The 13595-nt window shown below is 54.8% G+C and overlaps 1 protein-coding gene and 1 non-coding gene across 3 annotated transcripts in view; one reads left to right on the forward strand and one right to left on the reverse strand.

The window, feature by feature from the left end:
• Rab11fip4 (RAB11 family interacting protein 4) overlaps positions 1-13595 on the forward strand; it is a 113675-nt gene that overhangs the window by 45997 nt on the left and 54083 nt on the right. The window lies entirely within an intron of this gene.
• Positions 4157-4263, reverse strand: LOC121831856 (U6 spliceosomal RNA). Its single transcript, XR_006075459.1, has one exon. It is a non-coding gene; the product is annotated as a U6 spliceosomal RNA (small nuclear RNA).

Consider the following 13595-nt stretch of genomic DNA (forward strand, 5'->3'; position numbering starts at 1 on the left):
CCTAGAAAATGCTGGATTTCAGGCTATAAAACAGATTTTAATCGGCTGATATCTTCTGCCCCAGGGGTGCTGACCTCCTCCGGTGGCCAGGCCTCTATCCCTGACCTCCACTCATCCTTGTCCCCCTCCCTCGGCCTTAGGCCTTCCTGCAGGGTGGGGACCATCTGATCTCAGGGGAGAAATATTTTGAGTTCCTGAGAGGTAAAAGCTGAGCTCATCTTAGTTCCCGCTGCATTCTTCTTGACCAGGAAAACAAAAATGGCTTAAATTGCTATGATACGGCATAAGCCTCAGGCTTTGTGTGGGAGCAGGCTAGGGACTGACCCGGGACCTCTGGTAAGGCAGTGCAGGTACTAGCCAGGTTAGCCCTTCCTCACACTGGGCGGGGGAGGACTGGTCTCTGTAGAGGAGAAAGAATCTTACCCTCTATCTAGAGCCACAAATGAAGCTGGCAAATGAAATCTCAGTAGCTCTTAATCTCCCTCCCCTTCTCCCCTCCCCTCCCCTTCTCCCCTCCTCTTCTCCCCTCCTCTTCTCCCCTCCCCTCCCCTCCCCTCCCCTCTCTCTTTCTCTCCTCTCTGCCCTCCCTCTGGTCTCTCTGTCTGTCTCAGTCTCTGCCCCCGCTCCCACACACACTGTGTAGCCCTCAGCCTGGAACTTGCTTCGTAGCCAAGGCTGGAGATCCACATCCTTGCTATTCTCCTCGTGGCACAAATTTACAAATTCATGTCATCACTTCCCTCCTCCTCTTTTTTGATTGATTTTTTTACTTTTTATTTTTCTCTCTTCTTTTGAGATGAAGTCTTACTGTAGCCTAAGCCAGGCTTGAGCTCATCATAGCAACCCTCCTGCCTCAGCCTCCTAGGGGCTGGGATTACGGGCATGAACCGCCCTGCCTGGTTCAGTCTTCTTTGTGAAGGGTGATGATGTCTGACCTGCTTCTCCACGCATGGTGCCTGCTGTTCCTCTGCTGTCTTTAACTCAGAAGAATCCTGTATCAGCCCGGCACGACGACGGCACACACCTTTAATCCCAGCACTCAAGAGGCAGAGGCAGGAGGATCTCTGAGTTCGAAGCCAGCCTGGTCTACAAAGACAGTTCTAGGATAGCCAAGGCTACACAGGGAAACCCTGTCTCAGAAAAACAAAACATACAAACAAAACCACAAAACAATCCTGTATCAAAGTAGTATATTTGGGGGTGTGTTTTGATCCCATCAGGTCCCTGCCTCAGTCTCTCTCTCGGGCCCTTCATACACATAGACGCCTCCATGTCTACTGAACTAAGTCCCATGGCCCAAAGTGTAGGAAGCTGAGTGTCTGGCCTGCCCCGAGGACGTAGCTTCCAGTGTCTGCCTTGCTCACCCCAGTTGTGTCTTCCCTCAGCACTGGAGTTACTGGAGCGCTCTCCTAAGGACTAGTTTGTTTTTTAGGTTTACTTTTTTAAGACAGAGTTTCCCTGTGTAGCCCTGGCTGTCCTGGAACTCGCTCTGTAGACCGGGCAGGCCTTGAACTCACAGAGATCCGCCTGGCTCTACCTCCCGAGTGCTGGGATTAAAGGTGTGAGCCACCACCACTGCCTGGCTTACTTACTTTTATTTTGTATGTGTGGGTATTTCATATTTGCATGTATGTCCCTGTACCTCGTGTGTGCAGTGCCCAAGGAGGGCAGAAGAAGACATCAGATCTCCTGGAACTGGAGTGAGGAATGGTTGTGAGCCACCACAAGTGTGGGTGCTGGGAATTGAACCCAGGTCCTCTACAAGAGCAACAAGTGCTCTTAACCGCTGCACCATCTCTCCAGCTCCAGAAGGAGGCTTTTAATCTCAAGTGCTATGAAGATGGGTGGCAGGTGAGGCATGTGGTCAGCGTGGACTGGTGACAGGTGAGGCAAGTCGTCAGCGTGGACTGGTGACAGGTGAGGGGCATGTGGTCAGCGTGGACTGGTGGCAGGTGAGGCATGTGGTCAATGTGGACTGGTGGCAGGTGAGGCATGTGGTCAGCGTGGACTGGTGGCAGGTGAGGGGTGTGTAGTCAGCATGGACTGGTGGCAGGTGAAAGGCATGTGGTCAGCGTGGACTGGTGAGCAGGTGAGGGCATGTGGTCAGCGTGGACTAGTGGCAGGTGAGGCATGTGGTCAGCGTGGACTGGTGGGCAGGTGAGGGCATGTGGTCAGCGTGGACTGGTGGGCAGGTAAGGGCATGTGGTCAGCGTGGATTAGTGGCAGGTGAGGCATGTGGTCAGCGTGGACTGGTGGGCAGGTGAGGCATGTGGTCAGCGTGGACTGGTGGGCAGGTAAGGGCATGTGGTCAGCGTGGACTAGTGGCAGGTGAGGCATGTGGTCAGCATAGACTGGTGGGCAGGTGAGGGCATGTGGTCAGCATGGACTGGTGGGCAGGTGAGGGCATGTGGTCAGCATGGACTGGTGACAGGTGAGGGCATGTGGTCAGCGTAGACTGGTGAGCACGTGAGGGCATGTGGTCAGCGTGGACTGGTGGCAGGTGAGGGCATGTGGTCAGTGTGGACTGGTGACAGGTGAGGCATGCGGTCAATGTGGACTGGTGGCAGGTGAGGGGCATGTGGTCAGCGTGGACTGGTGGGCAGGTAAGGGCATGTGGTCAGCGTGGACTAGTGGCAGGTGAGGCATGTGGTCAGCGTGGACTGGTGGGCAGGTGAGGCATGTGGTCAGCGTGGACTGGTGGGCAGGTAAGGGCATGTGGTCAGCGTGGACTAGTGGCAGGTGAGGCATGTGGTCAGCATAGACTGGTGGGCAGGTGAGGGCATGTGGTCAGCATGGACTGGTGGGCAGGTGAGGGCATGTGGTCAGCATGGACTGGTGACAGGTGAGGGCATGTGGTCAGCGTAGACTGGTGAGCACGTGAGGGCATGTGGTCAGCGTGGACTGGTGGCAGGTGAGGGCATGTGGTCAGTGTGGACTGGTGACAGGTGAGGCATGCGGTCAATGTGGACTGGTGGCAGGTGAGGGGCATGTGGTCAGTGTGGACTGGTGGCAGGTGAGGCATGTGGTCAATGTGGACTGGTGGCAGGTGAGGGGCATGTGGTCAGCGTGGACTGGTGGCAGGTGAGGCATGTGGTCAGCGTGGACTGGTGGCAGGTGAGGGGTGTGTAGTCAGCATGGACTGGTGGCAGGTGAAGGGCATGTGGTCAGCGTGGACTGGTGGCAGGTGAGGCATGTGGTCAGCGTGGACAGGTGGCAGGTGACTCTCCTTCCCACCCGCAGGGTCTCTGCCCTGACTGTAGGCAGGAGCTCAGCTCCAGGTGACATGGGACACCTTGGGGACAAAGTAGAGCCTCTTCCTTTAGGGCTCCCATCTCTTTCTTGACATCCTGCTCCAGGCTTGGTAGTCTGGGCGCTCTCTTCTCCGTGGGGCCATCATCACTGTGTGTGAATCGCCCTGCTGGTGGGAGTGGTAACTGCCTGAGAGCTGGCACCGGAGCCCTTTGCCCGGTCTGTATCTGGGCCCTCTCTCCATACAGCCTGCTTTGCGCCTGACCTTTCCTCATGAAATCCTCATCGTCGTCGTTGTCAGAGAGTGAGAATCACTGCAGCTAACACGAGCTCTCCCTGTGATGTCTGTGAGTTCACATGCTGTCTGTCATGTGACTGTTGCCCTCCTTTTCCTCTGTGGGTTATTTTTGTCTTGTTGGTCCCACTCTGAATGTGTCTTTTATTGTAAATAATTTTACAGATGTCAAGGGGAAAAAATCCACAATGAGTTCTAATTAAGGAAGAAGAGAGTGTGTTGGAAAAGGAGTAGGGAACTCTTTGGCAGGGAAGAGGCTGTTGCCATAGGGACGAGACTGGACCCGAACAGCATCTGCCAGCATTACCAGGGGCAGCTGGTTTGGGGTTTGGGGTTTCCTTTTGTTTTTAAAGGTAGGTCTCAAGTGGGCATCCTGGCCTGGAACTCACTGTGTAGACAAGGATGACCTTTTAAAACTTTTTTTTTTTTGGTAAGGTACATACTTTTATTAAAAATATGGGACACTTGCCTGGCAGTGGTGGTGCACACCTTTAATCCCAGGACTCAGATGGCAGAGGCAGGTGGATCTCTGTTAGTTTGAGGCCAGCCTGAGTGAGTTCCAGGATGGCCAGGGCTGTGACACAGCGAAACCCTGTCTGAAGAGAGAAAAAAATAAAAGGGGGACACTTAATGAATTTATGTGTCATCCTTGCGCAGGGACCATGCTAATCCGCTCTGTATTGTTCCAGTTTTCGTTTGTGTGCTATTGAAGCGAGCGTCCAAGGATGGTCCTAAGCCGGCCCCCCCCCTCCCCTCCCCTCTTCTGAGTACTAGGATTACAGGTATGTTACCACCACACCAGATGCTAGGCAAGCACTCTACCAACTGAGCCACATTTGGTACATTTGAACCTTTATAGGGTGGAGGTGGCCTTAGGTGGAGTAGGAGGCAGGGTCACAGAACACTGTGTCCCTGAGGCTGGCTTCTTAGGACAGTGGGGGGTGGGCTTGTCCTGCTCAAGAATAATTTGGAGGCAAGTGCTTTGTTCCAGGTAAAGAATGAGAGTTTGAAGTTTGCAAGTGCAGAGCCTACTGGCCCCTGAGACAAGCTTGCACCCTCTGCAGAGGCGGCACCAGCCTCACCAGGGCTCTGTCCTGCCCAGCTGTCCCACGTTCGTGAACTGAAAGTAGAGTAGAGAAAAGGCTGGCCCTCCCTAACCTGCGAGGACAGGAGGATCCCTGTTGTAGGGCCTCACCCTGCATCCGCCTCAGTTGCTGTGGCCTAGCTTCTTGCAGTCAGTGCTGTGGGCCCGTCTCCCATGACTACTGCCTCCCGTTTCCCCCATGGGAAGTTGACAGGGGTTACCTCATGGCCCCCCAGGAGACCCAGAGGGGTTGTTCAGGGCTGTACTTGTAGAAGAAGCAAGTCAGAGGCCGAACGTCAGTTTGCTGTCCTGGCCTCACTAGGGAACCACACACTTGGTGCTGTCCATTTCTCCTCCCTCTCTTCCCCTCCTTGCCGAGTCCCCCATCCCTCTCCATCCTGTCTTTCTGCGGTTTCCATCTGAGCACAGGGCACCTTCCCTTTGGAGCCAGGTCTCAGCAAGAGGCAGACACAGGGCAGGGTGGACTGTTGGGATGTTGGCAGTGCCAGCCAGGTGCCCACACTGTCCATGGCTGACCTCTGACTGCCACCCATCCTTTCTGCTTAGACCCAGTTGTGCCCGCTGCACCGTGAGGAAGCTGAGACACTGACAGCCGTTAAGGCCCTCATCTAGGGGAAGGGCTTAGAGATTTGGTGTGCAGAGCTGAGGTGGTCACACCTGTCTGAACCCAGGACTCCTGCCAGCCAGCTTCCTGTCACGTGTCCTGTGGCTTCTCTGCATCCCGGCCTCTCTTTGCCCCTCTGTCCCAGCCTGGGAGAAAGGAACAGCTGTGCTAAGAAGGACTTGCAGAGCTTGTCCTGGTCCCTCCTCAGGAGCATGCTGCTGCTAGGAGACAAGCTGGGCATCACAGCAGCCCCCAGGTTGAGTGACAAGGTGGATGAATACTCCTCCAAGCCTGCTTTGCTGGCATTACCTGGACACAGAGGTCCTGACCCGAAGACCTTTGTCTGGCTATGGAGCAGGGAACTGTGAGGTGAATATAAATAAGAGACCGCAGAAAGGGCCTCCTCTACAGGGAGCCTGGAATGACCTGGGCTTCTTGGCCTCTGAACTTCATTACATTTATGTGTGTGTGTGTGTGTGTGTGTGTGTGTGTGTGTGTGTGTGTGTGTGTGTACACGTATGGGGGTCAGAGGACAAGTTATGGGAGTTAGTTGGTTTTCTCCTTCCACCATGTGGCTCCTGGGGTCAAACTTAGGTCATGGGTCTTGGTGGCATCTCTAATCTGCTGAGCCACTACGCCTCTGGACTTGGAAGGACCCTAGGCTCCTTAGGGACCTCCCATCTGGAAGAGGTACTTTACCAACCTTATTGGCTCTTGGGACCCCTTTACAGCCCAGAATCTCTGCTGCAGAAATACACATCTGTAGCTAGAGTTTTCCTGCCTTGCCCACCGTCAGGACAAATCTTTGTCACCCACCAGTCCCACAGCTGCTCAGACCCAACCAAGTAAACACAGAGACTTATATTGCTTACAAACTGTATGGCCGTGGCAGGCTTCTTGCTAACTGTTCTTATAGCTTAAATTAATCCATTTCCATAAATCTATACCTTGCCACATGGCTCGTGGCTTACCGGCATCTTCACATGCTGCTTGTCATGGTGATGGCCAGCAGTGACTCCTTCCGCCTTCCTGTTCTTTCTTTTCTCCTCTCTGTTAGTCCCGCCTATACTTCCTGCCTAGCCACTGGCCAATCAGTGTTTTATTTATTGACCAATCAGAGTAATTTGACATACAGACCATCCCACAGCACACATCCAACTGGCTCAGGGTTGTGCCATGTGTTTGGGCCTGAGCTACCACTTCCTCCCCTGGAGGAAACAAAACTTGTGATAACAGAGTGGGTTTGGTTGACAGCTATTACTCAGAGACCGAAGGCCTTGTCTCCACGCTCGCAATCAGTCATGTGCGTCTCTTCCCTCGTCTGTCCATCCCACAGAGCCCCTGGGCTACACAGCTGTCTCCTGGCAGTCTGTGGGAATACCACCGCTGGGAGTTAAGGCAGTCCACGACCTGCGCTGCTGAACGCGGCGGTCCCAGGCCCAGCCTTCCTTCGTGATTATTGTCTGGTTACTGTGACAGCCCCTGAGCCGACTTCCTGTACCCACTGGTCTTGCCCAAACCTCTCCTCTGTGTCATTACCCTGCTCTTCCCTTAGGTCCTTCTCCTTCAGCTCACTACAAACATCGTCTACAAATACAGGGACCCTGAGAGGAGAATCCTGCCTGTGAGATGGGTAGGCTGCATGGTACTGGGCAAATCACTTAGCTTCTCTGAGGCCAGTATCCTTATTTGGAAAATAGTGATAAAATGCCTATCAGGTTATAATTGTTTTTATTGTTATTAATCACTAGATTCTGAGCTTCAGGGGTCAGGGCTCTCTCTGGTTCAATCTGCGCCTCGAGGGATGAAGGCCCCTGGCTGTCCCTTTGACCAGAACCCATCTATGGCTTACATACAGAGCCCAGCACCTCCTCCCATCTGGGACTTAGTGTCTCTGGCAGCAAGGTCCTCCCTCCTGCAGTGTGGTGCTCCCTCTCTCTTAGGCAGTCCTCCTGCCTTTGCTGTGCTCCCTGGGGGCAGGCTCTACCCCAGCAGGCTTTGCAACCCCCTGTACTGACCAGAAGCAGCCCTGCCCTGCATCAGGACACTCCTGTCTAGGGCATCCTCTGTATTTGGAGCACAGGGACACATCATTGCCATGCCCTCTTGGGATTCCTAGAGCTGGGGGTCAGGGCAGATGCCCCGAAATCAATGAGTCCCAAGACTCACTCCTGATTCTGGGCATTTTCACCTTCAAGGTGCACCTTCCCAGAGCAAAGTTAGACAAGTGCCACAGTGCCGGGCTGGACAGGACTAGTGGCTGTCGCCTCCCCAGGCCCTGCCCAGTGTCTACAGCCTTACTGGGCTTGGGGTAGGGTACTTCAAGTTCATGTGTAAGGTATCCATTGAACAAATCTGCCTTCAGGCTGGGTGTGTGGTACGGGTGATCCCAGCCACTGAGGCCGAGGCAGGAGGTAGAGAGTTCCGGCCAGCCCAGGTTAGGAATCAGGGACTTGTCTCCAACAACAGCCAAAAGGTAAGTGAGTAAATAAGTGAGTAGTCCTGGGTCAGATGGAGAAGGAACACTGGAGACTGTGTGACATCTTAGCTTTTGAAAAATGGGCATTTCAAGTTCTTAGTTTAGGGTAGACTATGGGGAGCAACCAGCCATGTCTGTGAGTCCTGCCTGGATGGAGGGGCAGAGTTTCCCTACCCGTCAGAAAGGCCCAAGTCTGAACAAAGCCTGCCCATCCAGGTAAGACAGGCAACCTCTCCCAGCCTCAGCTTGTCTGGGAAGCGGGTGCCATCTTCCTGCACCCCTGGGCCTGCTGGAATGGTTCTAGGAGGTGTAGCTAGGGCCCTTCCAGTGCTAGGTATGATGGGAGATGTAGGTGACTGTGAACATTCATACTTCAGTTCGGTTTCCTGTTGGCTGGCTCCACTTTCTCCTATGACTTGCTACAGATGGTGGCTTTATCCCTAGGACTGTTTCCCACAGAAACCAGGGGCATGTGTGTGTGTGTGTGTGTGTGCATGTGCGTGTGCATGTGTGTGTGTGTGTGTGCATGTGTGTGTGTGTGTGTGTTTTACTATGACAGGCATTAGCCCACGGGACTATAGGAGACGGCACTGTAGTGTGTGTGTGTGTGTGTGTGTGTGTGTGTGTGTCTGTCTGTCTGTCTGTCTGTCTGTGTGTGTGTCTGTGTGTGTGCATGTGTGTGCATGTGTGTTTTACTATGACAGGCAGTAGCCCACGGGAGACGGCACTGTGTTGCAGCTCCCAGCTGGGGCTCTTGCTGAGTCCTCCCCTGCCACTTGCTGCCCACAGCTCCGTCCCCACCTCAGGCTTTAACAGCCTCTCCACCAGGTTCTCGGTCCCCATTCCCCACAGCCCCACCCCAAAGGTACAGGTGAGGCAGTAAAACCCCTCCCCAGCCCGGCCTGGTCTCTGCCTCAGACACCACCCACTGCCAACACCTCCTGCACCCCATGGACCCTTCAGATAGTCCCTAAAGCACACAGCTAAAAGGCACTATGTGACCCCAGGATACTTCCAGGAACTTGGCTGTACAAGGCATTCTGGGAATCCTGGTTTCCTCAGCACAGAGCCCCTCAGCACTGTGACAGACCAAGCCTCTCTGGACTGTCGAAAGGAACAGGGAGGGCATGTAGCGTTCACACTCACATTGACCAGGGAGGCCATTCTCCACTGGAACACACTTTGGGACGTGGCTAGGCCTCGCCTCTGCTCTTGTGACTTGTACCCATGTGTGTGTCCTGGTAGCTAATTAGACCACCCAGTCCGGGCATGCACCAATTCCTGCGTTCTGACCTCCAGGCAGTTTATGCACATGCCCAGTCTACTGGGCACTCCAGTAGGTCACACACTGGGCCCTCACCTGGGGAGCCTTAAAACCTCCAGATTTAATGGGTCTGCAGTTTCACCGGCCAGTGGGAGTTTGCCAAGCTGCCCTGGTGATTGGAAGGTGCAGTAAGCTATATGGTTGGGTGCACAGCGGACAGGGTCAGGAGGATCCATTTGAATTTGAAATCTTGGAACAGGTAAGGCCGGAGGAAAACAGGGGACTGTCTCAGGTCCCAGCACTGGCTGGTTGCAGGCCGGAACCAGGATAATGCTACTCCGGTGCTAGCTGGTGGTATAACTCACGCCACACCATGGCCTGGAAAGTTCTCCTCCCGAGTCTCGGTGTGTGTGTGTGTGTGTGTGTGTGTGTGTGTGTGTGTGTGTGTGTGTGTGTGACGTGGTGGGGGGACGCGTGTGCCATAGTGTATATGTGGAAATCAGAGGACAACTTTGGGGAGCAGGTTCTCCCCTTCTGCCTTTCCATGAGTACTGGGGATCAAACTCGGGTCTCCAGGTTTACACGTCAAGCACTTTTACCTGCTGAGCTATCTTGTTGGCCCCTTAGCCTTAGCTTTTGGACACCCTCCCCCCCAATTAAAAAAAAAAGCCTTGTTTGAGCCTGATCATGACGTCAGCTCTGCACTTGGCCACTGCCAGCTCAGGATTCCAGTAAACTGTCCCCCGGAAGTGTAAAGCTCAAGTCCTCAGGGCAGGGAACCCATGGGGGGTTCCTGTTACAAAACCAGCGCCCTTCTGAGGGAGACCCTGGAGTCTAGGCAGGGGCGGGGTAGCGCTTGGTTGGAGTCCCGGAGTTGTTGGGGGCTCTTGTGTCAGCGCTGATGCAGGAGGCCTGAGGTGCTCGGCTGGCTGGAGAGAGAGCAGCAGTCCCTGAGGTCCCTCCATCCTGCAGAGCAAGCTGCACTTGACCTTCTCCTGGTCCATCTGTCTCTCCTTGCTGGACCCCCAGCCGGACCGCCGTCCCATTGTCCCTTCATGTGTGAGTGTGGCTAGGAGAAGCCCTGTGTGAGGGACTCCCTGGTCCCCCAGGGCCCCCCAGGCAGCACCTCACCTGCCACAGCTGGTGGCGGCCTTCCCCCGCGGGGGCTCACTCCTGACAGGGCGGTTTCTCTTTATTCCTCCCTCTGGGAGCGTGTAATCAAAGGGCAGCCTCAGCGCTGCTGCCTGTCACGGGGGCAGAGACGATGGGTGCTGTTCTCAGCCAGGCCCTGGAAGGGAGTCCGTGGTTGGCACCCTAATTGAAAGGGTATAAGGTGCTGGTTTGGTCGGCAGCGGCGGAAGAATCACGAGCCATGGTCACCAGAGTTAGAAAGGGCTTTATCAGAGAGAAGAGGGGACAGGACAGAGAGAGAGACAGAGACGGAGAGAGCACGTGAGGGTGGGTACACATCCAGCTTTCAGTCTGGGACACAGCCACCCGATGATGACGTCATAAGGCGCCAGATGAGACCCCCCCACGAGCTGGGCGTCTACAGAATCCTTACAGTAACACTTTCCTCTCTCAGCTGGGGAAGCTGAGGTTCTAGAGGACCTACAACTTCTCCAAGGTTGCTCCCTTGAACTCTGCTCTAGACCAGGGGTCTTCCCCAGCCCTGCGCCAGCCGTGGCCAGGCCAGCACTGAGAGCGGCACCCCCTGTCCTCACGCCTTGGCTGACTGAGTGCAGGCTGCAAGTCATAATGCTCTGCTCCATAACCCTGGGTAGACTTGAGACTCGGAATCCCACCAGGCTTGCCTGACTGAGCACAGGTCTAGAGCCACTGCTGTGGGCGTGCTCCCACCCCCCCACCCCCCACCCCCCACCCCCCTCACCCCCTCCACCCCCGCCCCAGGTTCACAGTCTCCAGGCCTGCAGCAAATTCAGCCCTCGGGCCTCCCAGCCCCGGCCAGTCTGCTTTCGCTCCCAGTCACTTACCAGCACACCTGACAGTCCTGGAGCGGGGACAGTTAGACACCTGGTTCACAGTTCACGCCTTTATCTGCTGCCTCTGGTTCTGTGACTTCTCTTTTCTCACCTGCAGAAGGAGGGTGGGACCACCTCCCCTCCCTCCTGCTGTTAGGGGAAAGTGTTGTTGCCAAAGTTAGCTTTGTTAAAACGAATTTTAGAGTCGGTTTTGGTTGGTAGAGAGCTTACTTAGCGTTCATGAATCCCTGGGTTTGATTCCCAGTGTGACATAAACCACACCAGGCCTGGTGCATTCTCAGCACTAGAGAGTGAGATTCGAGAGGCAAGAGGATCAGAAGTTCAAGGCTACGTAGACATAAAAAAAAACTCAAGGCTAACCTGTGCTACGTTAGATACCAACTTTAAATTTTTAATTTTAAGAAAGGATTTATTTTTATTTTATGTGTATGGGTGTTTTGCCTTCACATGTGTATGCATGTACACCATATGTGTGCCTGGTGCTTGTGGAGGCCAGAAGAGGGTGCCAGGTTCTCCTTGGAACTGGAGTTACAGTCATTTGTGAGCTAGCATGTGAGTTCTGGGAACCAAACGTAGGACCTCAGCAAGTGCTCTTAACCTGATGAGCCATCTCCTAAGCCCTAACATGTTAACCTTTAAAAATAGTATAGATGTATGTATGTATTTGTTTATTTATTTATGACAGAGTTTCTCTGTGTAGCCTTGGCTGTCTTGGAACGCGCTCTGTAGACCAGGCTAGCCTCAAACTCACAGAGATCTTCCTGCTTCTTTTGGTGTTTTATGACAGGCTTTCTCTCTGTAGCTCAGGCTAGCCTTGAACTGCCTCAGTCTCCTGAGCTGCTAGGGTTATACCTGCCTGTTGAGCCCGTTGTAGGGGTTGAAAAGTTGCTGGGAGAGGCGAAGAGATTTTTCCCGAGGTTACCCAGGCACTGACTGGTGGGGTTGATCAATTGTCTGCCCTGTGAGAGGGAGCCATGGCAGCCCTGCTGGCCAGCCGAAGCTCAGCTGGTGGCTTACACAGAGCGTGGCCTTGAAAGCCCCTCCACGCTCCCTCCCATCTGCTCTTTGCTGGCCACACACACTCTGGGTTCCGACAAATTCCCAATCCCATCAGCCAGGCCGGAGCTGTCTAGAGAAAACAGGTGGCCCTACAGAGCAGCAGAGCTCAGCTTCCCCAGGGTCTGAATGTCCCTCAGGGACACAAGGCCTCAGGGGAAGCTGCCACCCTCAGTCTGGAAAGCTGGACGTTTGTTATGCTAATGTGCATCGACACACAAAACTTCCCCGGTTTCTGGAAGAATTCACACTTGGAATCTGCCTTTGGTCTCAGCGGCCTGCGAACTTCACCCCCGGCCGGCCGGTCTGGCGCTGGGTGGGTGGGTGCACCAGGACCCTGTGCTCGTCTTCGCCTCAGCTCCGAAAAGCTGCTGCTCCTAGGGTCTCACTGTCTCCCTCGGCCTTCATTCCCTCCTCTGACTGGTTCTCATGCTGTGTTCTGTTTGTGGAGGGCCACCTTTGTGAGCTTGTCCCCGACGACCCTCGGAGAGGGCTTTGTGTCCTGTCTCTTTGGGTCACCCGTGGAGCGTCCAGCACTTGCGCCCACTGCCCACTGCTCTCCCATCCCAGCTGCTCGGGACGGGCAGCTCCTTTGCGACCCTTTTCTCTGCTTTCGTCCCTGCTGTGATGGAGCGGGTCCAGGGGTCAGTGGCAGCCAGCTCGGGGCCCATTCTAATGAAGGAAACTGAATGCCTGGGCAGCCGAAACTGGCCCCTTGCAAACAGCCAAGGGAGAGAGAGCCTGCCCTCACGGAGAGCGCGCCAGCTCTTGTTTGCCCCAGCCTGGTATTCTTAGACACAGACTGGGCCATGGGGCCCCAGGGGATGGGCCCAGGAAGGGGAAGGTGACAGAAAGCAGGTTTATTTAGGGTGAATGGTGCCTCCCATGGCATGGCGCCTTCAGAAACTGGAAGAGCAGACGGTACATCTGGGGTGGGAGTCAGGACTCAGATCTAGCATGATTCTGATGCCAAGGACTCTGGAGTTGGGGCCCTTCTGATCAGAAGTCCTCTCTCCCTCCCTCTTCACAGAAGGCCACACAGCTGCAAAGCTGCTCCTTGGACAGCCACATACTGACCCTCTCCAGGGCCCCTTCTGCTGGAGTTGGAGGGGCTGTGCAGAGTGCAGAGGGCTTGGAAGACAGGCAGGCTAGCATCCTGGCCCCGCATGTCCTCTGGCTTCCTCACCTGTGAAATGGGAAGAATAGTATATACTCAGGTACACCCACATTGGATGGAGCCTGCAGCTCTCTGGAGTCAAGGCACAGCAGCACATCCTCGTTTTGCACGGGAAGACAATGGCAGGCCCCTCTCAAGCATTTGAAAGGTCTAGGAGCTAAAGCTTGGGAAACTTGCACTGCATATGCAGCTAGCTGAGCCCTGTCTGGTGGACCCGGGTGAGCAGGGTGAACCTGGGTGAGCAGGGTGGACCTGGGTGAGCAGGCTGGACCAGGGTGAGCAGGGTGGACCCGGGTGAGCAGGGTGGACCTGGGTGAGCAGGCTGACTTACACCAAGCTCCTTCCAGCCCCTGCAGAGTCAGC

This window comes from Peromyscus maniculatus, chromosome 8 (genome assembly GCF_049852395.1).
Source record: "Peromyscus maniculatus bairdii isolate BWxNUB_F1_BW_parent chromosome 8, HU_Pman_BW_mat_3.1, whole genome shotgun sequence".
Taxonomy (NCBI): domain Eukaryota; kingdom Metazoa; phylum Chordata; class Mammalia; order Rodentia; family Cricetidae; genus Peromyscus; species Peromyscus maniculatus.